At 48.7% G+C, this 26,742-nt stretch overlaps 1 non-coding gene and 4 pseudogenes across 1 annotated transcript; 2 read left to right on the top strand and 3 right to left on the bottom strand.

Moving 5' to 3' along the window:
- The first annotated feature begins 10,789 nt into the window (after positions 1-10,789).
- Positions 10,790-10,909, top strand: LOC141268613 (5S ribosomal RNA; annotated as a pseudogene).
- A 931-nt stretch (positions 10,910-11,840) lies between these two features.
- LOC141270223 (5S ribosomal RNA) lies at positions 11,841-11,959 on the top strand (annotated as a pseudogene).
- A 2,897-nt stretch (positions 11,960-14,856) lies between these two features.
- On the bottom strand, positions 14,857-14,975 carry LOC141268850 (5S ribosomal RNA; annotated as a pseudogene).
- Positions 14,976-15,909: 934 nt separating this feature from the next.
- On the bottom strand, positions 15,910-16,029 carry LOC141269332 (5S ribosomal RNA; annotated as a pseudogene).
- Positions 16,030-23,078: 7,049 nt separating this feature from the next.
- On the bottom strand, positions 23,079-23,197 carry LOC141266995 (5S ribosomal RNA). The gene has a single exon (XR_012321014.1). It is a non-coding gene; the product is annotated as a 5S ribosomal RNA (ribosomal RNA).
- Between the last annotated feature and the right edge of the window lie 3,545 nt (positions 23,198-26,742).

Below are 26,742 nucleotides of genomic sequence, written 5' to 3'. Positions count from 1 at the left end.
GCAGTGGAGGAACTTTGACATAAAGAGGATTGACGCACAACTCGTGGGGACGGCAAGACTTGGACAGCAGCCCCTTGTCCTGCTGTCACCATAGTTACCCAGTGCCCAGTCAGCGACATGTAACGCCCCTGTCCATGCCTACTCGTCCAAGTGTCTGTGGTGAAATGCACCCTGTCACACACAGAGTTTCTCAAAGAAGCGGTGATGTTGTGTGCGACATGCTGTTGTAGCGCAGGCACACCTTTCTTTGAGAAGTAGTGCCGACTGGGCATCTGGTACTGGGGCACTGCGAAGGACATAAGGTCTCGAAAATCCTCTGTGTCCACCAGGCGGAAAGGCAGCATTTCTGTAGCCAAGAGCTTGCAGATGGTGAAATTCAACCTGTTAGCTTTTTCATGGCTAGGAGGAAATGGTCTTTTACTTGTCCACATCTGAGGGACCGAGGGCTGGCTATTGTGCTTAGACGGGGTTGATAAGGGTGTCCCCGGCAAACTGCCGGTCTGTGAGGAAGATGCAGGCGGACATGTTAGGTTGCCTTGATCCAAAGGTGGTGCTATCGATGTCGGACAGCGCTCAACACCAGCTGGTGTTACCACCTCCAAAGAAAATGATGACCTGCCAATCACGCTGGCTGTTGCGGGTAAAGAGGTGGCAGGTCTGCGCCCCAAAACAGGTGTGACTGCTGTCCCCCCAGTCACAGAGGATGAAGAGGCCGTGGATGCACAAGATATGGCAGACGGTGGTTGGCCCGGCCGGCTAGGCCGCATTGTAGCACACTGAGCTTCCCACTGCAACTTATGCTTCATGTCCATGTGCCGGTTCATGCATGAAGTACTCAAACTATGTATTTTTTGGCCTCTACTTAACTTTTGCTGACAAATGTTACAGATAACACGAGTTGGGTCATCTTTATCGATCTGAAAAAATGCCCAGGCTATGCAAGGCTTAGCACCCATGCGACCTGAAGAGCCACCACGACTTGTGGTGAGAGGCAGAGTTGTGTTTGAGGATGCAGTTGTTGACGTGCTTCCAGTACTACGTCTCTGTCCAGGAAGGCGCAACCTGACCTCGTCGTCACTAGCATCTTCCTCCACCTCCTCTGCTGACCTCATCTCTTGGCTGACTGTGGGTTGACAGTAAGTGGGATCTCCAACCTCATCATCATCACCCTGTGCGTTATCACACTCGTCGTCCTCAGAGCCAACCTGTTCCTGCCCTGACAAAAAACTAAAGTTGTCGCTCCAATCAGGTATTTGAGTCTTATCATCGTCTTCCTCATTGTCACCACCAACAGGAGTTACAGTTTGGGAATGAGGGTCTACATTATGGTCAGAACCTTCTGCGTCTGGTCCTGGATCCGACTCATAAAGATTCTGGGCATCAGTGCAGATCATTTCCTCGTCTGGATTCACAGAAGCGCTGGAGTCAACCTCTGATTCCCAGGCTATAGTATGAGTAAACAGCTCTGCAGACTCAACCATCTGTTCTACCTCATACTCAGACGGGCAGCTGGAGATTTTGGAGCTGTGAGGAAGCAAGTGCGATTGGGGTGACACCTTTGAGGACTGGAGTATTTGTGATGTTGAAGTTGATGTGGAGGAGAGCCCGCTTAAAGGAGCACTTGATATCCGTTGAAGCGCCTGCTGTTTTTGTGCCTCATCTGGAATTTGTAGCGATTGGCGTGGCCGTAAGAAAGGGATCTTATCACATTGTCCGCTAAAAGAAGTAGACATTTTAGTTTGGCTGGAAGATGGTCTTTCTTCTGCAGATGTTACTGTTGCTTTAACACCTACCCCACAGACACAACCTTTTTTCCCCTTCCCAACATGCCTATTCCCCTTTCCATCAGCAGCAGGCCTTTTTCCACTCATTTTGGTGGTTAACTAATTCACAACTCTGGAGTTGTTTGCACAAAAAAACAATGGATGGGAACCGAGCAGAGCTGAGTGGCCAAACTGTGGTATTAGGCCAAAACTATTGGCTGGGTTAGATGCAGAAAAAAATTATATTCAATTTGCAACCTGATGAAGGTCTGTATAGATGAATTAATAGAACAAGTCCCACACACAGCTAGAAGCCCAATATTTTTTCAGAGGTAGATGCAGAAAAAAATATATTCAGTTTGCAACCTGATGGAGGTCAGTAAAGATGGACTAATACAACAAGTCCCACACACAGCTAGAAGCCCAATATTTTTTCAGAGCTAGATGCAGAAAAAAATATATTCAGTTTGCAACCTGATGCAGGTCTGTATAGATGGATTAATAGAACAAGTCCCACACACAGCTAGAAGCCCAATATTTTTTCAGAGGTAGATGCAGAAAAAAATATATTCAGTTTGCAACCTGATGGAGGTCAGTATAGATGGACTAATACAACAAGTCCCACACACAGCTAGAAGCCCAATATTTTTTCAGAGGTAGATGCAGAAAAAAATATATTCAGTTTGCAACCTGATGGAGGTCAGTATAGATGGACTAATACAACAAGTCCCACACACAGCTAGAAGCCCAATATTTTTTCAGAGGTAGATGCAGAAAAAAATATATTCAGTTTGCAACCTGATGGAGGTCTGTATAGATGGATTAATAGAACAAGTCCCACACACAGCTAGGAGCCCAATATTTTTTCAGAAGTAGATGCAGAAAAAAATATATTCAGTTTGCAACCTGATGGAGGTCAGTATAGATGGACTAATACAACAAGTCCCACACACAGCTAGAAGCCCAATATTTTTTCAGAGGTAGATGCAGAAAAAAATATATTCAGTTTGCAACCTGATGGAGGTCAGTATAGATGGACTAATACAACAAGTCCCACACACAGCTAGAAGCCCAATATTTTTTCAGAGGTAGATGCAGAAAAAAATATATTCAGTTTGCAACCTGATGGAGGTCTGTATAGATGGATTAATAGAACAAGTCCCACACACAGCTAGAAGCCCAATATTTTTCAGAGGTAGATGCAGAAAAAAATATATTCAGTTTGCAACCTGATGCAGGTCTGTATAGATGGATTAATAGAACAAGTCCCACACACAGCTAGAAGCCCAATATTTTTTCAGAGGTAGATGCAGAAAAAAATATATTCAGTTTGCAACCTGATGGAGGTCAGTATAGATGGACTAATACAACAAGTCCCACACACAGCTAGAAGCCCAATATTTTTTCAGAGGTAGATGCAGAAAAAAATATATTCAGTTTGCAACCTGATGGAGGTCTGTATAGATGGATTAATAGAACAAGTCCCACACACAGCTAGAAGCCCAATATTTTTTCAGAAGTAGATGCAGAAAAAAATATATTCAGTTTGCAACCTGATGGAGGTCAGTATAGATGGACTAATACAACAAGTCCCACACACAGCTAGAAGCCCAATATTTTTTCAGAGGTAGATGCAGAAAAAAATATATTCAGTTTGCAACCTGATGGAGGTCAGTATAGATGGACTAATACAACAAGTCCCACACACAGCTAGAAGCCCAATATTTTTTCAGAGGTAGATGCAGAAAAAAATATATTCAGTTTGCAACCTGATGGAGGTCTGTATAGATGGATTAATAGAACAAGTCCCACACACAGCTAGAAGCCCAATATTTTTTCAGAGGTAGATGCAGAAAAAAATATATTCAGTTTGCAACCTGATGGAGGTCTGTATAGATGGATTAATAGAACAAGTCCCACACACAGCTAGAAGCCCAATATTTTTTCAGAGGTAGATGCAGAAAAAAATATATTCAGTTTGCAACCTGATGGAGGTCTGTATAGATGGATTAATAGAATAAGTCCCACACACAGCTAGAAGCCCAATATTTTTTCAGAGGTAGATGCAGAAAAAAATATATTCAGTTTGCAACCTGATGGAGGTCTGTATAGATGGATTAATAGAACAAGTCCCACACACAGCTAGATGCCCAATATTTTTTCAGAGGTAGATGCAGAAAAAAATATATTCAGTTTGCAACCTGATGGAGGTCTGTATAGATGGATTAATAGAACAAGTCCCACACACAGCTAGAAGCCCAATATTTTTTCAGAGGTAGATGCAGAAAAAAATATATTCAGATTGCAACCTGATGGAGGTCTGTATAGATGGATTAATAGAACAAGTCCCACACACAGCTAGAAGCCCAATATTTTTTCAGGGCTAGATGCAGAAAAAAATTATATTCAATTTGCAACCTGATGGAGGTCAGTATAGATGGACTAATAGAATGATGCTATGCCCAAAAGATTTTACTTCACTAGGTGCAGTAAAAAAATTGGTATTCTATACACAGGTGGTATATCTTGCAACACAGATAGGATACTCCACTGACTAACACACTCTGCAATAGGCCAAAAAGGATTAGCTTTGCTAGATTCAGCCAAATGCTGTGAAAAAAACTTGCACAGCACTGGCACAGACCTGCCTGGCAAAAACTGATAGGAACTGATGTAACCTAGTCCTGAAAAGGACTCCAATTACAATTAGTCTTTACTCCCACAATCTATCTATTTAAGAGCACAGACCTGCCTGATAAAAGTCGTAGGAAATGCTGTAACCTAGTCCTTAAAAGGACTGCAATCACAACTATTCCCTACTCCCAAGCTATCTGTAGATTTGTGCGAAAATTGGCTTGAAATTAACAAGCAACAGCGGTGCCGTCTAACACGCAGCTGCAGCAGTGAGAAAATGTTGGCGACGGGGAAAATGGCTTGGTCTTTTAGGGCAAAGACATGTGACATACATTGCCAATGACACATGCCCTTGCTTGTGTGAAAAAAAGCACTTCGCTCCGTGTGTGCGCTGCTGATAGGCTGACAGATTGCACCTCCCCACTGCAAATGCGGGAAAGAGAAAAAAAAATGGAGATCTTCATTGTTCCTGCAGAGATCCATCCCCTGCCCCTCCCCCCACCCCGCTGTACACTCAAACTGCGTATTAACATTAATTTTCATCATTACTGAGAAAAAATCCAGTTATGATTTTGGTGCACGAACAGTTATTGAACATAACCTCGAACAGTCGAATTTTTCTCAAATTGTTCGTGTTCGCCGAACGGCTCGAACACCGCCCAAAACAGCTCGAATTTGAGATTGGCGAACAGTTCGAGTAGAACAACGCTCATCTCTACTGGTTAGTACTTGGATGGGAGACCGCCTGGGAATACCAGGTGCTGTAGGTTTTTGCTTTTTCCTTCCTTCCACCAGCAGGGGGCACTCTCTACTATGCCTTTTTTTCCATTCCCTTTCACAAGTGCATACATTCATTCTCTTTTCTTTTTTTCATTTGCTTTCTCTCTTGCGCTATTTCATCTCTGCAAAATACCAGCATCCTTCTGATCACCGTGGGCCTCCAGCATTGTTGCTTCTTTACTTTTAATACTAGGCTCCTTTTCACCAGGACCAGCGTCTCCCGCGTGGCTGGAGGCAACCACCGGTAACCCCAAGCAGAAGACCTTTGCAGGCAACACGACCCTCCCCCCTGAAGAGCAGCTCAAAGTCACTGGCAACCATCTCACCCTCTTCCTTCATTCACCCCTGGACGTCTCGCTCCGCCCCCAAGTTACGGGTCCAGCTTGCTCTTTCTGTCACATTACCGCGATGAAGGGTTTAGCCTGCAGGAGACCTTGCGCCGAGACATTTTTGAAGACACCTGATGCGGCGGGTGAATCACTGCTAAACAAACCACACCTGTAGGGACGGCACAGACTTTGCATGGACCCTTCGGAGCCCGCCCAGTCACGGCCAGATTGCTCGCCACCAAGCGTTTTACAACTCTCCTGTTAGTTTTTTTTTAGTTTGCTGGTCACATGACCATTTTGCCTATTTAATCCGGCTCCGCCCTCCTGGCTTTTCTGGACTTCATTTGTATTTACTACTGTTGAGCTAGCTTGTTGCTCTGTTGCCGTTCTCTGTTAGTTTTGCTAGGTCTTCTGACCCCTATGCCTTTTTGTTGTGTGTTTGTCTTTGACTGCTACTATTTCTGCTAGGAGGTGTCCAACTTTTCCCAGTCCCTAGATCTTGTAGGGATCCCTCCCTCACATCTATAGGTCTGCGTTCAGACTAGCCGAGGACTTTAGCGGGTCTGATCGCAGGATCAGGTTCCCCGTTACATCGTAGGGATCTAGTTTAGTTCTATTGTAGGGATAGATCTCCTTTCTTTCCTTAGTCTCTGTAGCAGATCATAGCAGTAATTCCAGCCATAAAAAAAAAAAAAAAAAAAAAATTCTCTAAGGAAAGATCTCCAGTTTTCCATCATGGTCTCGGTGCAAGATTTGGCTCAACGCTTGCAGGGACTCTCTCTGGAGGTGACCAAGCTCCAACAACACGTGAGTAGCTGTTCTGGAGCGCATTTTGTGGAACCTAAGGTACGTCTGCCTGATCTATTTTTTGGCAAACAACAAGATTTTTTTTCTTTTAAAAATGCTTGTCAATTATATTTTTGTTTGAGACCCGGATCCTCTGGTGATGAATCACAGCGCATAGGGATCATAATGTCACTTTTGCGCAAAGATCCTCAGGGATGGGCCTTCTCTCTCCAACCTAGTGATCCGTGCTTTAGATCAGTGGATAGTTTTTTTTCTGCTTTGGGTTTGTTGTACGATGATCCTGATCGTGTCTCATCTGCTGAGTCTGAATTAAGACGTTTGAGGCAGGGATCAGGTAATGTGGAAAAATATTGTTCTCACTTCCGTCGGTGGTCTGCCCAGGTGGGGTGGAACGATTCTACTTTGAAAAGCTTGTTTCTTGCAGGGCTATGTGAAAGGGTAAAGGATTTACTGATTGCTTATCCCACACCTGGAAACTTGCAGGAGGCAATGCAATTAGCTATACGGGTGGACAGGAGACTGCGTGAAAGGGTTAATGAGAGCAAATCCTCTGCTATGTCAGCTTCGAGTCCTGAGAGGTTCTGTGCTGACAATGGAGAGCCGATGGAAATTGTGGCGATGGCACCCCGCTCTCAGGAAAAAGACCGCCGACTTTCTGAAGGCTTGTGTTTCTATTGCGGAAATTCTGGTCATTTTATTAAGAGCTGTGTGCTTCGTAAGAAGAAAGAAAAAAAAATGGTCAGTCATGCTTGTATTGCCTGTTTAAATTCTAAGGGAGTATTCCTATCTGCCACTACTGCTGCTCAGGATGAATTAATTGAATTTCGGGTATTTGTGGATTATGGATCTACTCTGAATGTGATTGATGGGGGATTCTTGGAAAAACTTAGATTAGAACCTAAAACTTTGTCATCCCCTATTGCTGTGGTTTCTGTCGATGGCTCTCCCTTGAAGAGTGTTACTCACAAGGTCTGTGAACTTCCCCTCACTATTAATGGTATTCATCAAGAGAATTTGGATTTGGTAGTATTGGATAATTTGCCTTCTCCAGTAATATTGGGGTTACCCTGGTTAAAATTGCACAATCCTGTACTGGATTGGTCTACCAATGAAATTAAGTCCTGGAGCCCTAAGTGTTATGACAAGTGTTGTAACGGGCGCATTGCTGCTGTGGATAGAGGGGAATTGCCTGTACCTATTCAGGATTTTTGGAGAGTTTTTTCTGAGGAGGAGTCGCAGGTTTTGCCTCCCCATAGAGACTATGATTGTACCATTGAATTTGTCCCTGGCGCGACTCTTCCTAAGAGTCGTTTATTTAATCTTACTATTCCTGAAAGAAAGGCTTTGGAAGAATACATACAGACAAGCTTGGCCGCTGGTCACATTAGGCCTTCCAAGTCTCCTGTGGCTGTTGGATTTTTTTTTGTAAAAAAAAAAGATGGCGGTTTACGTCCTTGTCTGGACTTTCGTGAGATTAATAAAATTACTGTACGCAATCCTTACCCACTGCCATTGATTCCTGATTTATTTAACCAGTTAGTGGGGGCCAAGTGGTTCTCTAAAATTGATCTCCGGGGGGCATACAATTTGTTGCGCATGAAGGAGGGTGATGAATGGAAGACTGCTTTTAACACTCCTGTGGGTCATTTTGAGAATCTGGTTATGCCTTTTGGTCTCACCAATGCTCCAGCATTTTTTCAGAATCTTATTAATGATATCCTTAGACGTTTAATCGGCAAAAATGTGGTTGTGTATTTGGATGACACTTTGATTTATTCGCCGGATCTGGAGTCTCATTGGCGGAGCGTACGTGAGGTATTACAGTTATTAATGGACAATTTGCTTTTTGCTAAGCTGGAGAAATGTGAGTTCGCTGTACAGAGAATTAGTTTTTTGGGCTACATTATCTCCAGTGAAGGTTTTGAGATGGACCCGGTTAAAGTTCAAGCTGTGCAGGAATGGCCTAGGCCTATTGGTTTGAAATCGATACAGAGGTTTTTGGGTTTCGCCAATTATTACAGAAAATTCATAAAAAAATTTTCTATTATTGTCAAACCGCTGACCGATCTCACCAGGAAAGGTGCTAATGCGGTTCAGTGGACTTCTGAGGCCATTGAAGCTTTTGTGTTTCTAAAGGAGAGGTTCACCTCTGCTCCCATCCTTATGCAGCCTGATGTGACTAAGCCGTTTTTGGTTGAGGTTGATGCTTCTTCGGTGGGAGTTGGTGCGGTGTTGTCTCAGGAAAACAAGGATGGAGTACATCCCTGTGCCTTTTTTTCAAAAAAATTTTCCGAGACTGAACTTAATTACGATATTGGTAATCGGGAATTGCTGGCGATTAAACTCGCATTTGAACACTGGCGTCATCTCTTGGAAGGTGCTGAATTTCCCATTCAGGTTTTCACTGATCATAAAAATCTGATCTATCTTGATGCTGCCAAGCGCTTGAATGCCCGTCCGGCTAGGTGGGCACTTTTTTTCTCGCGGTTTAATTTTTCCGTTACTTACATCCTGGGTACCAAGAATGTTAAAGCGGATGCTTTGTCTCGCAGCTTTTCTCCCATGGTCGGTGTTGAGGAGGAAGAGGAGACCATTTTACAAGAAGGTGTTGTGATTGCTGTTTGGACTCCGTTTTGGAGGATGAGATTCTTAAAGCACAGGAGAATGCCCCATCTAACACTCCCCATGGGAGGTTGTTTGTGCCTAGGACCTTTAGGAGAGATTTGTTTGTTGAGTGTCATGAGTCTCGGTTGGCAGGTCATCCAGGAATTTCTGAGACCAAGAGTCTTGTGGGTCGCAGTTTTTGGTGGCCTGGATGGCAGAAGGAAGTCATTAAGTGGGTGCACCAATGTACTGTGTGTGCAAGATCCAAGTCTTCGCATGCTCCTGCTGCGGGGTTGCTTTGCCCTCTGGAGGTTCCTAGTGCACCTTGGACACATCTGGCTATGGACTTTATTACTGACCTTCCTCCCTCTGAAGGTTTCACGGTCATCTGGGTGGTCGTGGACCGTTTTAGCAAGATGTGTCACTTGGTTCCCTTCATCAAACTGCCTTGCGCTAAGACACTCGCTAAGGCCTTTGTCAAGGAGATTGTCAGACTACATGGTGTTCCTACTGACATTGTTTCTGATAGGGGACCTCAGTTCGTGGCTCGTTTTTGGCGTGCCTTTTGTGACAGGTTGGGAGTTCATTTGTCGTTTTCATCCGGATATCATCCTGAGTCTAATGGCCAGACAGAAAGGAAGAACCAGGATGTTGAGCAGTTCTTGCGTTGTTTTGTGGCAGACAATCAAGAGGGGTGGTCTGAGTTTCTGCCACTTGCTGAATTTGCTCTTAACAACCATACATCCTCTTCTGCTGGGTGTTCGCCTTTTTTTTGTTGTTCTGGGAGACATCCGTCTTTTGGGTCATTTTCCAAATTGGTTTCGGCTGTGCCTGAGGAGGAGAGTTTTTCCGGTGATTTGGAAAGAGTTTGGACGGATGTGCGTGGTAATCTTCAGGAGGCTAACAAAAAATCTAAGAGGTACTTTGATAGGAAACGGCAAGAGGTTTTCTTTGCGGTTGGTGACATGGTTTGGTTGTCCTCTAAGAATCTGCGATTGAGGATTCCTTCTAAAAAATTGGGTCCCAAGTTCGTAGGGCCCTTTAAGGTACTTCAGATAGTTAACCAATCTGCTGTTAGGCTGGAGGTTCCTACGTCCTGGAGGATTAATCCGGTGTTTCATGTTTCTCTGTTGAAAAAAGCTGATGTGTCGGATGGTGACGCCTCTGCCACTGTTCCTCCGGTGGTGGAGGACGGGGAATATGAAATTTCCCGCATCCTAAATTCTAGACGGTATAGAGGGAGTTTGCAGTATCTCGTCGCTTGGAAGGGTTTCGGACCTGAGGATAACTCATGGGTGAGAGCGGATTATGTTTCTGCCCCCAGACTTGTCCGAGCGTTTCACAGGAGGTTTCCTGGTAAGCCTGGGCCTAGGGGATCCGGAGGATCCTCTTAGAAGAGTGGGTACTGTTACAACTCTCCTGTTAGGTTTTTTTTAGTTTGCTGGTCACATGACCATTTTGCCTATTTAATCCGGCTCCGCCCTCCTGGCTTTGCTGGACTTCATTTGTATTTACTACTGTTGAGCTAGCTTGTTGCTCTGTTGCCGTTCTCTGTTAGTTTTGCTAGGTCTTCTGACCCCTATGCCTTTTTGTTGTGTGTTTGTCTTTGACTGCTACTATTTCTGCTAGGAGGTGTCCAACTTTTCCCAGTCCCTAGATCTTGTAGGGATCCCTCCCTCACATCTATAGGTCTGGGTTCAGACTAGCCGAGGACTTTAGCGGGTCTGATCGCAGGATCATGTTCCCCGTTACATCGTAGGGATCTAGCTTAGTTCTATTGTAGGGATAGATCTCCTTTGTTTCCTTAGTCTCTGTAGCAGATCATAACAAAGCGATCCTGAGAAAGGCTGGCCGGGCGATGGATCAAGCAGCGTCTACTGGCCATACCACCTTTGATATACCCGATCTCGTCTGATCTCCGAAGCAAAGCAGGGCTGGGCTCAGACAGTACTTGGATGGGAGACCTCCTGGGAACACCGGGTGCTGTAGACCATTTTGATAACGTTTTGCCCTACTGCCCAGCTCGGCTAGCATGGAACGGCGCCTTGCCGGACACTGACCTTAAGTAACTTAGATGATGGAAGCCCCAAGGCCTCTGAGCCAGTTGGCAGCTAAGTACGCTACCCCGCCGCCTTCACGCAGGCCTGACACCGAGCTCCTTGTCACGGCTAGGAGTGCTTATTGACTCCGCAGCTCGCCGTGTGGAAATGATGGCGTTAAAAGCACTCGGGGCCGTGAAGGGGCCAGGCTTTCAGCAGGTGTCCAGGGAAGGTTTTGGATGCCGGCCGCCTAGCGAGGGCCAGCAGAAGTAACATGTATCTCTGCAAAGAAGCTTGTGTAACCAAGCCAGACGGCCGCCAAAGAGCTAACCTCAGTGCAAGGACGGCAAGGAAGGTGCGGAAGAAATTGGGGAGGGGGTGGGGGGGTGATTCCTGATAGGGTCCTGAAATCATAAAACAGGCAGGAGAGTCTGATGCATGGTGACGGAGAGGTTGTAGGGGTAGATAGGGGGTGTTGTCACGTGCGAGCACGTGTGCATGCTGGCTTGTGTGTGAGAGTGCGCTTCCTAGGTGTGGCGCGCTGCGTGTTCCCTTTCATTAAAAGTTAATCCCCGGCTGCAGCCTATTAGAAAGCAACTAACCGCGCTCTACTCACCCTACCCGGGTCTACCGGTGAGTATCGCCTCTGCTCCCGGCCTGTGGCATTGGCCGTGAAGCTGACGTTCCGTCGACAGCGCTGCAGCCGATCAGTGAGCTCAGCGGCTCTGAGTGGGGCGTTGTGTCTACAAGACCTTTTAAGGAAGCCAGCAAGAAAATTGAAGAGAAGGGAAAGCACAAAATGACCTGGTCTTGCTGAGCACTGGAAAGGGCAGCCGGCAGCCAGACGTCAAAGTAGAAAAGCAGCAAGTGAGAGACTAGTCTCTGCCTACAGCCACACCACTCTGAACATGCCCATTCTAGTCTGATCCCAAAAGTTTAGCAGGGTTGGGCCTGGTTAGTACTTGGATGGGAGACCACCTGGGAATACCAGATGTTGTAGGCTTTTGCTTTTTCCTTCCTTCCACCAGCAGGGGGCACTCTCTTCTATGCCTTTTTTCCATTACCTTTCACAAGTGCACACATTCATTCTCTTTTATTTTTTTCATTTGCTTTCTCTCTTGCCCTATTTTATCTCTGCAAAATACCAGCATCCTTCTGATCACCGTGGGCCTCCAGCATTGTTGCTTCTTTACTTTTAATACTAGGCTCCTTTTCACCAGGACCAGCGTCTCCCGCGTGGCTGGAGGCAACCACCGGTAACTCCAAGCAGAAGACCTTTGCAGGCAACACGACCCTCTCCCCTGAAGAGCAGCTCAAAGTCACTGACAACCATCTCACCCTCTTCCTTCATTCACCCCTGGACGTCTCGCTCCGCCCCCAAGTTACGGGTCCAGCTTGCTCTTTCTGTCAGATTACCGCGATGAAGGGTTTAGCCTGCAGGAGACCCTGCGCCGAGCCATTTTTGAAGACACCTGATGCGGCGGGTGAATCACTGCTAAACAAACCACACCTGTAGGGACAGCACAGACTTTGCATGGACCCTTCGGAGCCCACCCCGTCACGGCCAGATTGCTCGCCACTAAGCGATCCTGAGAAAGGCTGGCCGGGCAATGGATCCAGCAGCTTCTACTGGCCATACCACCGTCGATACGCCCGATCTCATCTGATAATATCACAGCGTACCATAGCAATCAGTAATATCCATCTAATTATTATCAAAATATTAAAATAAATTATGTTTGGAATAATAAACAATAATAGATAATAATTCATTAGTAATCAAGTTCTCCATATGATAGAACATTTTTATGTCATAGGTGTAATTACCTTTTCCAACCCATAGGTGTCAGTGTATTTTGAAAAAACAAGTTTTTATATCTTTATTAAACCAATAATATCAAAGAATGTATACTCCTGAACCAAAATGAATAAATATATGAATGTATAAATGAATGAATGAATGAATGAATGAATAAATGAATGAATGAATTGTTGTGTTTACTCAGAAAATGTAAACATTTTTTTCCTTAGCAATATATATTTAATGAAGCAATACTCTTGTATTAGACATTACTTTATTAAATATTAATGTGTTTTCTCAATTGAGATATTGAACTCAAATAAAATCAAATGAGAATTAAAAAATTAAAAAATAGAAAAATAAGAAGTATAAAGTAAGAATAAAATTTTAAAAATGAAAAATAAAATTAAGAGTAAAAATAAGAATAAAAATAAAAATAAGGCCTTTAAATTTTAATGACAAATGCAGAGTAATTATATTCTCCATAAAAAATACCCTTATATCTCCATTATCTGGATGATTTCATATTTGTCATAACCTTGTACCACCAAACAATATTAAATTATGCAACTTTGCATGTAATACCCTTCTTAATTATACCATAGTACCTTATTATTATTTCTTCTTTATTAAAATGTGTGGAAAATAAGTATTGATCAAAAATTGATTATGTAATCAGGATCAAAAACACATTTTCCCCCTTAATACCAAAAATATTATTTTATAAAATTTATGTATATATCAGAACCAAATTAAAAATAATTATTCTTCTAGAAATATTGTGCATAAATTTCATATCGATGAGTAGCATAGATTTCACTAAAGAGAGGTGTGTACCTATTTAGGTAACCATTAAAAATAATATTATAGTTATTCAAGAATATTATCATGTGGAAAATTATTCTAAATATAAATTTGCTTTGTAAACCATTTTGATGTGTGGTTGCCCTTATTCACTATTAGTTAAATCAAGAAATAATAATTATTAAAGAAGTATAGAAATATATATATGTAGATACAGTACATGTACAGTAGATGTCTAATACAAGAGTATTGCTTCATTAAATATATATTGCTAAGGAAAAAAATGTTTACATTTTTTGAGTAAACACAACAATTCATTCATTCATTTATTCATTCATTCATTCATTCATTCATACATTCATATATTTATTCATTTTGGTTCAGGAGTATACATTCTTTGATATTATTTGTTTAATAAAGATATAAAAACTTGTTTTTTCAAAATACACTGACACCTATGGGTTGGAAAAGGTAATTACACCTATGATATAAAAATGTTCTATCATATGGAGAACTTGATTGATAATGAATTATTATCTATTATTGTTTATTATTCCAAACATAATTTATTTTAATATTTTGATAATAATTAGATGGATATTACTGATTGCTATGGTACGCTGTGATATTATCAGATGAGATCGGGCGTATCCAAGGTGGTATGGCCAGTAGACGCTGCTCGATCCATCGCCCGGCCAGCCTTTCTCAGGATCGCTTGATGGCGAGCAATCTGGCCGTGACGGGGCGGACTCCGAAGGGTCCATGCAAAGGCTGTGCCATCCCTACAGGTGTGGTTTGTTTAGCAGTGATTCACTCGCCGCATCAGGTGTCTTCAAAAATGTCTCGGCGCAGGGTCTCCTGCAGGCTAAACCCTTCATCGCGGTAATGTGACAGAAAGAGCAAGCTGGACCCGTAACTTAGGGGTGGAGCGAGACGTCCAGGGGTGAATGAAGGAAGAGGGTGAGATGGTTGCCAGTGACTTTGAGCTGCTCTTCAGGGGGGAGGGTCATGTTGCCTGCAAAGGTCTTCTGCTTGGGGTTACCGGTTGTTGCCTCCAGCCACACGGGAGATGCTGCTAATGGTGAAAAGGAGCCTAGTATTAAAAGTAAAGAAGCAACAATGCTGGAGGCCCACGGTGATCAGAAGGATGCTGGTATTTTGCAGAGATGAAATAGCGCAAGAGAGAAAGCAAATGAAAAAATGAAAAGAGAATGAATGTGTGCACTTGTGAAAGGGAATGGAAAAAAGGCATAGAAGAGAGTGCCCCCTGCTGGTGGAAGGAAGGAAAAAGCAAAACCCTAGGGCACCTTGTATTCCCAGGCAGTCTCCCATCCAAGTACTAACCAGGCCCAACCCTGCTTAGCTTCCAAGATCAGACAAGATCAGGCATGTTCAGGGTGGTGTGACCCTAGGCAGAGACAAGCCTCTCACTTGCTGCTTTTCTACTTTGACGTCTGGCTGCCGGCTGCCCTTTCCAGTGCTCAGCAAGACCAGGTCCTTTTGTGCTTTCCCTTCTCTTCGATTTTTTTGCTGGCTTCCTTAAAAGGTCTTGTAGACACAACGCCCCACTCAGAGCCGCTGAGCTCACTGATCAGCTGCAGCGCTGTCGACGGAACGTCGGCTTCACGGCCAATGCCACAGGCCGGGAGCGGAGGCGAGACTCACCGGTAGACCCGGGTAGGGTGAGTAGAGCACGGTTAGTTGATTTCTAATAGCCTGCAGCCGGGGATTAACTTTTAATGAAAGGGAACAATCCCTTTGACTGTCTGCAGCGCGCCACACCTAGGAAGCGCACTCTCACACACAAGCCTGCATGCACACGTGCTCGCATGTGACAACACCCCCTATCTTCCCCTACAACCTCTCCGTCACCATGCGTCAGACTCTCCTGCCTGTTTTATGATTTCAGGGCCCTAGCAGGAATCACCCCCCCCACTCCCCAATTCCTTCCGCACCTTCCTTGCACTGAGGTTAGCACTTTGTCAGCCATCTGGCTTGGTTACACAATCTTCTTTGCAGAGAAACATGTTACTTCTGCTGGCCTTCGCTAGGCGGCCGGCATCCAAAACCTTCCCTGGGCACCTGCTGAAAGCCTGGCCCCTTCACGGCCCCGGGTGCTTTTAACGCCATCATTTCCACACGGCGAGCTGCGGAGTCAATAAGCACTCCTAGCCGTGACAAGGAGCTCGGTGTCAGGCCTGCGTGAAGGCGGCGGGGTAGCGTACTTAGCTGCCAACTGGCTCAGAGGCCTTGGGGCTTCCATCATCTAAGTTACTTAAGGTCGGTGTCCGGCAAGGCGCCGTTCCATGCTAGCCGAGCTGGGCAGTAGGGCAAAACGTTATCAAAATGGTCTACGGCACCCGGTGTTCCCAGGAGGTCTCCCATCCAAGTACTGTCTGAGCCCAGCCCTGCTTTGCTTCCGAGATCAGACGAGAATGGGCGTATCCAAGGTGGTATTGCCAGTAGACGCTGCTTGATCCATCGCCTGGCCAGCCTTTCTCAGGATCGCTTGGTGGCGAGTGTAACATACCTGGCGGCGCCTTTGTATAGTGTTCCATCTCCCACTGTGCAAGAGCGCGCACTTGATCTCCTGTCCAGAATGTCTCTCTGGCTTCCCTCCATGCTGTCTGTTTGTGTCTGTTTCTGCTGCTTAAGGGCGGCGCCCGATCACTTCCTGCTTTTTGTACCTGCTGTGGGTCACACCCCTTGTGCGTCCTCAGCCTATTGCTGTCTGTCACCTGGTATATAGCTCAGCTGCTCCCATCTATCCCTGCCTGAGCATAGTGTTTCATTCAGTGTGTGCTTGCACTCTGAAGGTGCCAGGTCCCGTTCTTTGTCTCCTGCCTTGCGGTATCAGTTCCCGTGTCTGAACTGAGTCCTGTCTATGTCTCCTGCCTTGCGGTATCAGTTCCCGTGTCTGAACTGAGTCCTGTCTTTGTCTCCTGCCTTGCGGTATCAGTTCCCGTGTCTGAACTGAGTCCTGTCTATGTCTCCTGCCTTGCGGTATCAGTTCCTGTGTCTGAACTGAGTCCTGTCTGTGTACTCTTGCCTGCTGCCTCTCCTGGAGGCTGTATTTCCAGTCCTGTCTGAACACGCTCCTAGCCTGTTCCTCCCGCCTTCTAGGGGCCGATTACCTAGACCCGCTCCTGTATCTTGTCTGTCCTGTCTGAACATGCTCCTTGCCTGTTCGTCCCGCCTCTCTGGGGGCCGTATTCCCAGACCCGCTCCTGTATCCCGCTGCAGTGTCGGTCTCCTCCGTACACTCAGTTCCAGTCTGAACTCTCTCCTATCCTTTACCTGTTTTGCCTCTATGTCCGTTCCCTTCCTTTTTCTGCAGAGTCTGAACTCGTACCTAACTCCTGCTTGTTGTCTCTGTACTCACGTTTGTGAGTTTGTGGTCCACTCGCTACTTCACTGCAAGTACCCTGTGGGTATCTGGCTCTGCCTTTCTCTTCCTGTCTGTTCCGTGTGAACAGAGCCCTGTCCCCCCTGCTCTGCTTTGTTTGCCGCTCTGCGGTTTCCGCTCTGCTCCTGCCTTGTTTACCGCTCTGCGGTTTCCACTCTGCTCCTTCCTTGTTTATCGCTCTGCGGTTTCCGCTCTGCTCCTGCCTTGTTTACCGCTCTGCGGTTTCCACTCTGCTCCTTCCTTGTTTATCGCTCTGCGGTTTCCGCTCTGCTCCTGCCTTTTTTACCGCTCTGCGGTTTCTGCTCTGCTCCTGCTTAGCTTGCCGCTCTTGCGGTTTCTGCCCTGCTCTTGCCTTGCTTGCCGCTCCTGCGGTTTCTGCTCTGCTCCTGCCTTGTTTGCCGCTCTGCGGTTTCCGCTCTGCTCCTGCCTACTTAGCCGCTCTGCGGTTTCCGCTCTGCTCCTGCCTACTTAGCCGCTCTGCGGTTTCCGCTCTGCTCCTGCCTTGTTTACCGCTCTGCGGTTTCCGCTCTGCTCCTGCCTTGTTTGCCGCTCTGCGGTTTCCGCTCTGCTCCTGCCTACTTAGCCGCTCTGCGGTTTCCGCTCTGCTCCTGCCTTGTTTACCGCTCTGCAGTTTCCGCTCTGCTCCTGCCTTGTTTACCGCTCTGCGGTTTACTCTCTGCTCCTGCCTTGTTTACCGCTCTGCGGTTTCCGCTCTGCTCCTGCTTAGCTTGCCGCTCTTGCGGTTTCCACTCTGCTCTTGCCTTGCTTGCCGCTCCTGCGGTTTCTGCTCTGCATCTGCTCGCTGCTCCGGCAGTCCTGTACTGCTCTGCTTCTGCTCGCTGCTCCAGCAGTACCGTCCTGCTCTGCATCTGCTCGCTGCTCCGGCAGTCCTGTCCTGCTCTGCTAGCGCTCACTGCTCCGGCAGTCCCGTCCTGCTCTGCTCTTGCCCACCGCTTCGGGCATTCCCTCTCTGCTGTGTTTGGCTACCGCATCTGCGGTTCTTTTTCTGTGACCCAGTCTGTACTGGGTCTTGTCCTCTCTGTGCTCCAGCCCGTCCTTTCGGCCAGTACCTCCCCGCCTGCATACTCGCCTGTATCCACCCGTCTGCATACCTGCCGTGTTCGCTTATATCCACCAGTCTGTGCCAGCCTAACCTGCCTGTTCCAGTAATCCCTGTGTGGGTCAACCCCCGTGTCCGGAGTTTGACCTGGAGTAGCACCTGGTCCCTCTGCCCGGTTTCTCCTTGGTGCACTGGCGTCGTATGCCGTCGTGCCACCTTGGTCGGATCGGCCAGATACTTAGTCACGCCCCTCCAGGCACTCTCCGGTTCATGGTCCAGTGGAACCACAACTCCCGCACAAGCCAGTCAGTCCGGGCGTGTGCATAACAGCATGCTCAGGCCATGGTTCCCATTGAGCCCCACGGCCTTCGCTCTCTGAGACGTTTTCTAGTGAATACATGCATTAAAAATAAATAGATACATTTTTTTTTCCCTTAGCTGAGTTCCAGGCGAATTACGCACCGTCCAGATGGATCTATCAGCTCTCGTTCCTGCGGATCCGCCACGTTACTATGGGGATTCAAGACAGTGTCGTGCATTTGTGGAGCAATGCATGCTACAATTTAATGCCTACCCTCTCTATTTTCCTTCCGATTGGGCTAAAGTGGCCTTTATGATTGACTACCTAGCGGGTGATGCCTTGAAATGGGTCACCCCCCTATGGGAAGCATGGGATCCTGTCGTCCTTGACCTGCAGGCCTTCCTGGTGGCCTTTCGTGTGGTCTTCGAGGACCCTAACCCTGAAGCCCCTGCTGAAGCTTCACTTCCCAATATCCCGGAGCAGCCCCGACGGGTAATGTGTGTGGGTAGCGCAATAGTCCTCCAGCCCAATGAGACTACTGCCCACCCAGAATCCTCACAGGGTGACTACGCTTTCCGGAATACTTCTCCCAACCTCAAGAGGCAGTCCAGACGTGCTAGACGTAGAGGCAAGCCGTCACGTCAGGGTCTGTCCTCCCTGAGACCTCCTGACCCCAACCTTGAAGTCCCTACTGAAGCTTCATCTCCCTGTATCCTGGAGAAGCCCCAAAGGGTAATGTGCGTGGGTAGTGCACCAGTTCTCCTGCCCGAAGAGACTTCTGCCCATCCAGACTCCACACAGGAGAACTTCCTGCACCCGGCATCAGATGCTTCACCCACTTTAACCGGTGTGCATGTCCAAGGATGCTCCAAAGCTGTGGTTACCTCAGAGTCTGTGCACCTCTACTACCTGGTGGAGGACCCCCTGTTGCCTCCTGAATCCTCCGGGATACCACTCGATGACAAATGGAGAGAGACTTCTCTACACCCGGTACTCGATACTTTGTCCGCTTCGTCCTGTGAGCCTGACAATGGGTACCCCAAAGTGGTAGTTACCCCCGAGTCTCTACACCCCTCCGACCAGGCGGAGGACCTCCAGTTGTCTCCTGAACCCTTCGGGGTGCTACCTGGTAGCGAAAGGACAGAGACTCTCCTATACTCTGTACCTGATACCTCGCTCGCTTCGTCCAGTGAGTCCAACCTAGTGTACTACGAAGCAGAGGTTAACCATGAGTCTCTACACCCCTCTGACCAGGCGGAGGACCTCCAGTTGTCTCCAGAACCATTCGGGGTGCCACCTGGTGGTGAATGGACAGAGACTTTCTTATATCCTGGATCTGATACCTCGCTTGCTTCGTCCAGTGAGTCCGACCTAGTGTACTCTGAAGCAGAGGTTACCCGTGAGTCTCTACACCCCTCTGACCAGGCGGAGGACCGCCAGTTGTCTCCAGAAGCCGTCGGGGTGCCACCTGGTGGTGAATGGACAGAGACTTTCCTATACTCGGTACCCGATACCTCGCCTGCTTCGTCCAGTGAGTCCGACCTTGTGTACTCTGAAGCAGATGTTTTCTCTGAGCCTCTGCACTCTTCTGACCCGGCGGAGGACCTCCAGTTGTTTCCTGAATCCTCCGGGGTACCACCAGATAACAAAGAGGCAGTGACTTTTCCTCATCCTGTACCTGATAACCCGTCTATTTCATCCTGTGAGCTTGACAAGATGTACCTCGAAGCAGAGATTACCCCCAAGTCTCTGTCCCCCTCCAACCCGGTGGAGGACTTCCAGTTGTCTCCTGTACCCTCTGGGATGCCACCTGAAAGTATATGGAGTGAGAATTCCTTGTGTGCTGTTCCTGGTACTCCACCCATTTCGTCTGTTGCTAAGGGTGGCTGGATGGGAGGTAGAATCCTAGCTACCCAGAGGAGACCAGTTTTTCCGGTGGACAGTGGAAGTGATCTCTTCGAAGGGAAGAATTGGCCCTCAAATTCCCTGCAGGAGATTCTGGCAGGCCTGAAGAAGAGGGGGCGTAAGGGGGGGGCTACTGTAACATACCTGGCGGAGTCCTTGCATAGTGGTCCATCTCCCACTGTGCAAGAGCGCGCACTTGATCTCCTGTCCAGAATGTCTCTCTGGCTTCCCTCCATGCTGTCTGTTTGTGTCTGTTTCTGCTGCTTAAAGGCGGCGCCCGATCACTTCCTGCTTTTTGTACCTGCTGTGGGTCACACCCCTTGTGCGTCCTCAGCCTATTGCTGTCTGTCACCTGGTATATAGCTCAGCTGCTCCCATCTATCCCTGCCTGAGCATAGTGTTTCATTCAGTGTGTGCTTGCACTCTGAAGGTGCCAGGTCCCGTTCTTTGTCTCCTGCCTTGCGGTATCAGTTCCCGTGTCTGAACTGAGTCCTGTCTATGTCTCCTGCCTTGCGGTATCAGTTCCCGTGTCTGAACTGAGTCCTGTCTTTGTCTCCTGCCTTGCGGTATCAGTTCCCGTGTCTGAACTGAGTCCTGTCTATGTCTCCTGCCTTGCGGTATCAGTTCCCGTGTCTGAACTGAGTCCTGTCTGTGTACTCTTGCCTGCAGCCTCTCCTGGAGGCTGTATTTCCAGTCCTGTCTGAACACGCTCCTAGCCTGTTCCTCCCGCCTTCTAGGGGCCGATTACCTAGACCCGCTTCTGTATCTTGTCTGTCCTGTCTGAACACGCTCCTTGCCTGTTCGTCCCGCCTCTCTGGGGGCCGTATTCCCAGACCCGCTCCTGTATCCCGCTGCAGTGTCGGTCTCCTCCGTACACTCAGTTCCAGTCTGAACTCTCTCCTATCCTTTACCTGTTTTGCCTCTATGTCCGTTCCCTTCCTTTTTCTGCAGAGTCTGAACTCGTACCTAACTCCTGCTTGTTGTCTCTGTACTCACGTTTGTGAGTTTGTGGTCCACTCGCTACTTCACTGCAAGTACCCTGTGGGTATCTGGCTCTGCCTTTCTCTTCCTGTCTGTTCCGTGTGAACAGAGCCCTGTTCCCCCTGCTCTGCTTTGTTTGCCGCTCTGCGGTTTCCGCTCTGCTCCTGCCTTGTTTACCGCTCTGCGGTTTCCGCTCTGCTCCTGCCTTGTTTACCGCTCTGCGGTTTCCGCTCTGCTCCTGCCTTGTTTACCGCTCTGCGGTTTCCGCTCTGCTCCTGCCTTGTTTACCGCTCTGCGGTTTCCGCTCTGCTCCTGCTTAGATTGCCTCTCTTGCGGTTTCTGCCCTGCTCTTGCCTTGCTTGCCGCTCCTGCGGTTTCTGCTCTGCTCCTGCCTTGTTTGCCGCTCTGCGGTTTCTGCTCTGCTCCTGCCTTGTTTGCCGCTCTGCGGTTTCCGCTCTGCTCTTGCCTACTTAGCCGCTCTGTGGTTTCCGCTCTGCTCCTGCCTTGTATACCGCTCTGCGGTTTCCGCTCTGCTCCTGCCTTGTTTACCGCTCTGCGGTTTCCGCTCTGCTCATGCCTTGTTTACCGCTCTGCGGTTTCCGCTCTGCTCCTGCTTAGCTTGCCGCTCTTGCGGTTTCCACTGTGCTCTTGCCTTGCTTGCCGCTCCTGCGGTTTCTGCTCTGCATCTGCTCGCTGCTCCGGCAGTCCTGTCCTGCTCTGCTTCTGCTCGCTGCTCCGGCAGTCCCGTCCTGCTCTGAATCTGCTCGCTGCTCCCGCAGTCCTGTCCTGCTCTGCTTCCGCTCGCTGCTCCGGCAGTCCCTTCCTGCTCTGCTCTTGCCCACCGCTTCGGGTATTCCCTCTCTGCTGTGTTTGGCTACCGCATCTGCGGTTCTGTTTCTGTGACCCAGTCTGTACTGGGTCTTGTCCTCTCTGTGCTCCAGCCCATCCTTTCGGCCAGTACCTCCCCGCCTGCATACTCGCCTGTATCCACCAGGCGAGTATACCTGCCATACCTGCCGTGTTCGCTTATATCCACCAGTCTGTGCCAACCTAACCTGCCTGTTCCAGTAATCCCTGTGTGGGTCAACCCCCGTGTCCGGAGTTTGACCTGGAGTAGCACCTGGTCCCTCTGCCCGGTTTCTCCTTGGTGCACTGGCGTCGTATGTCGTCGTGCCACCTTAGTCGGATCGGCCAGATACTTAGTCACGCCCCTCCAGGCATTCTCCGGTTCATGGTCCGGTGGAACCACTACTCCCGCACACGCCAGTCAGTCCGGGCGTGTGCATAAAAGCGAGCAATCTGGCCGTGACGGGGCGGGCTCCGAAGGGTCCATGCAAAGTCTGTGCCATCCCTACAGGTGTGGTTTGTTTAGCAGTGTTTCACCCGCCGCATCAGGTGTCTTCAAAAATGTCTCGGCGCAGGGTCACCTGCAGGCTAAACCATTCATCGCGGTAATGTGACAGAAAGAGCACGCTGGATCCGTAACCTGGGGGCGGAGCGAGACATCCAGGGGTGAATGAAGGAAGAGGGTGAGATGGTTGCCAGTGACTTTGAGCTGCTCTTCAGGGGGGAGGGTCGTGTTGCCTGCAAAGGTCTTCTGCTTGGGGTTACCGTTGGTTGCCTCCAGCCACGCGGGAGACGCCGGTCCTGGTGAAAAGGAGCCTAGTATTAAAAGTAAAGAAGCAACAATGCTGGAGGCCCACGGTGATCAGAAGGATGCTGGTATTTTGCAGAGATGTAATAGCGCAAGAGATAAAGCAAATGAAAAAAAGAAAAGAAAATGAATGTGTGCACTTGTGAAAGGGAATGGAAAAAAGGAATAGAAGAGAGTGCCCCCTGCTGGTGGAAGGAAGGAAAAAGCAAAAGCCTACAGCACCTGGTATTCCCAGGTGGTCTCCCATCCAAGTACTAACCAGGCCAAACTCTGCTTAGCTTCCAAGATCAGACGAGATCAGGCGTGTTCAGGGTGGTGTGACCGTAGGCAGAGATAAGCCTCTCACTTGCTGCTTTTCTACTTTGACGTCTGGTTGCCGGCTGCCCTTTCCAGTGCTCAGCAAGACCAGGTCCTTTTGTGCTTTACCTTCTCTTCAATTTTTTTGCTGGCTTCCTTAAAAGGTCTTGTAGACACAACTAGTGTTGAGCCACCCCCCGTAGTGTTCGAGTTCGGTTCGGTTCGTCGAACACCCGTGTGTTCGCCGAACTGTTCGTCGAACTGTTCGCCGAACTGTTCGCCGAACTGTTCGTCGAACTGTTCGCCGTACTGTTCGCCGAACTGTTCGTCGAACTGTTCGCCGAACTGTTCGTCGAACTGTTCGCCGAACTGTTCGCCGAACTGTTCGCCGAACTGTTCGTCGAACACCTTCGAACACCGTTAAAACCAATGGCAGGCAAACAAAAACACATAGAAACACATAGAAAACACCTTCAAAGGTGTCCAAAAGCTGACAAACTGCTCAGAAGACATAACTAACACATGGAAAAGTGACAAGTACATATAGTCATGCGAAAATAAAAGAGGTGGAGGAGTAAAAGGAGGGGGAGACACAGATATAGGCATGTCATGCCCTTCTAAAATCCAAAAAGTGAGAAGCCGACACGGCCAGTCCATTCCTGCCCGTGCCACCTCTGTGTCGCCGGGTTTGTGCCAGAGCCGCGGTGAACCCTGACGGCCAGCCCCCCTCTCCTAATACTGGTGCCTGTCCGCTGGTGGGTCGAGCCCCCCGCGGTGGGGGGGGAGTAACATCTGCAGAAGAAAGACCATCTTCCAGCCAAACTAACATGTCGACTTCTTTTCGTGGACAATGTGATACGATCCCTTTGTTACGGACACGCCCATCGCTACAAATTCCAGATGAGGCACAAAAACAGCAGGTGCTTCAGCGGATATCAAGTGCTCCTTCAAGTGGGCTCTCCTCCACCTCAACTTCAACATCACAATTACTCCAGTCCTCAGAGGTGTCACCCCAATCGCACTTGCTTCCTCACAGCTCCCAAGTCTCCAGCTGCCCGTCTGAGTATGGGGTAACACAGATGGTTGAGTCTGCACAGCTGTTTACTCATACTATAGCCTGGAGGTCTGCTCCAGAGCTTCTGTTAATCCAGACGAGGAAATGATCTGCACTGATGCCCAGAATCTTTATAAGTCGGATCCAGGACCAGATGAAGAAGGTTCTGAGCATAATGTAGACCCTCGTTCCCAAACTGTAACTCCTGTTGGTGGAGACAATGATGAAGACGATGATGAGACTCAAATACCTGATTGGAGCGACAACTTGACTTTTCGGTCAGGGCAGGAAGAGGTTGGCTTTGAGGACGACGGGTGTGATAACACACAGGGTGATGATGACAAGGTTGGAGATCCCACTTACTGTCAACCCACAGTCAGCCAGTCGATGAGGTCACCCGGGCCTTTGCCTGGCCTTTGGGATGTCGCGGTGGTCGGCTCCCTGGCCCGTACCCTGGGGTCACTCTTTAAAAGGGTGGATAATTGTTAATTTTATAAGAGCTTGTGACACCACCTGTGGTATCTGGTGAGAAGCACCAGCGCTGCAGCAGTCCACTGAGGCCCGTGATAAGGCAGCTCGATGGTATAGCTCCCCACAGGTGGAGCTAGGTCTCAGGGCAGCGTATGCAGGGGGAATGCAGGACAGGCGAGACCCAGCTGGATCAGAGCAAGAACGGAAACGGACACGGTAGTCACTTCAGTACCTTTTACTGGAGGAAATTCAGGCACATCCTGGAGCACTGTAGGGTGAAGGGTGCATATCAGGATCATCCCCAATGAGCGGGTGTAGGGCCTCCTGTTTCTTGCCTCTGCGCAGTAAGTTTCTGACCTGCCTGGAGCTAGGCCTAACTTTGTCTCTGTCCTGCGCTGGCTGACCTTGTGGTAGGGCCTTCTCTTGAAGTTCACGCTCCCAGTATGCGGGGCCTAAGCGTCTCCTGGCTCTGTTACGTATCAGCACCTTAGCGATCCTGGGACTTGTAGTTCTCCAGGGATTCCGGTTATGCCTTACTGGGTCATAGAGATCCCGGTAAGCTCGGATCCGGTGTCCGGTAAATGCTTCGGGGTGAGCTGGTTAAGCTCCTCTGCCCCTTATGTACTAACTCGCCACTCGCCTTCGGCCTACTTGGGCCCTCAATAGGCTATACACACTAACGGCAGCTTGCCGCGCTTCACCGATCTTATGACGCCGGCACACCTTAAGCTCTATCTGGGCTCCCTGAATCTAGCTAGCAGGAGCCTCGTGCTCCACTGCTGAACTATTAACTGAGTTCTCTAGACTAGACTGAGCTCCACTGCAGACTGACCTCTCTTAGGCTTCTCTACTGCAGGAACTCTTCAGAGGAACTGAACTGCCTAGCTCCACCTTCCCTATTTATATCCCTAACGGGCTCCCTCTGCTGGTCTGAGGTGGAAGGTGGAGATGTGTGAATGTTTATGGGGGCCTCTTGTGGAGGATTCCATCAATACACTCTTCTAGGATCTGTGATACCAAGCGCAGCGGGGCGTCACAGATGCTATTGACGACGAGGTTAGGTTGCGCCTTCCTGGACAGAGAAAATACTGGAAGCACGTCAACAACTGCATCCTCAACCACAACTCCGCCTCTGACCACAAGTCATAGTGGCTCTTCAGGTCGCATGGGCTCTAAGCCTTGCATAGCCTGGGCATTTATTCAGATCGATAAGGATGACCCAACTCGTGTTATCTGTAATATTTGTCACCAAAAGCTAAGTAGAGGCCAAAAAATCCATAGTTTGAGTACTTCATGCATGTACCGTCACATGGATATGAAGCATAAGTTGCAGTGGGAAGCTCACTGTGCTACAATGCGGCCTAGCAGGCTGGGCCAACCACCGTCTGCCCCATCTTGTGCATTCGCGACCTCTTCATCCTCTGTGACTGGGGGGACAGAAGTCACACATGTTTTTGGACGCAGACCTGCCACCTCTTTACCTGCAACAGCCAGTGTGATTGGCAGGTCGTCAGTTCATTGGGAAGTGGAAACACCTGCTGGTGTTGAGAGCTCTCTGACATCGAGAGCACCACCTTTGGATTAAGGCAACCTAACATGTCCGCCTGCATCTTCCTCACAGACCGGCAGTTTGCCAGGGACACCCTACTCAACCCCGTCAAAGCACAACAGCCAGCCCTCGGTCCCTCAGATGTGGACAAGTAAAAGACCATTTCCTCCTAGCCATGAGAAAGCTAAGAGGTTGAATTTCACCATCTGCAAGCTGTTGGCTACAGAAATGCTGCCTTTCCGCCTGGAGGACACAGTGGATTTTTGAGAACTTATGTCCGTCGCAGTGCCACAGTGTAGCATCGGCGTCTCTGCCCCGTTCTAGGCAGAGACGCCGTCCCTCTCACCTCCCCGCTCCTGGCGCGGCGTCCTCCAGCGCTGCTCTCCCCGCTGTTTCCGGCACTCGCTACTTCCCCGGCAGTGTGCTTAGGGCGCGCGCGCGTGCGCTCCCCCTCTCTTAAAGGGACCGCGCGCGCCGTCCTAAGGAGTCCCCGGCCAATTGCC

The sequence above is a fragment of the Phyllobates terribilis genome, unplaced genomic scaffold (assembly GCF_046119375.1).
Source record: "Phyllobates terribilis strain yellow unplaced genomic scaffold, ASM4611937v1 Scaffold_4__5_contigs__length_816908805, whole genome shotgun sequence".
NCBI classification, from domain to species: domain Eukaryota; kingdom Metazoa; phylum Chordata; class Amphibia; order Anura; family Dendrobatidae; genus Phyllobates; species Phyllobates terribilis.
This window is presented reverse-complemented; position numbering and strand designations above follow the sequence as displayed.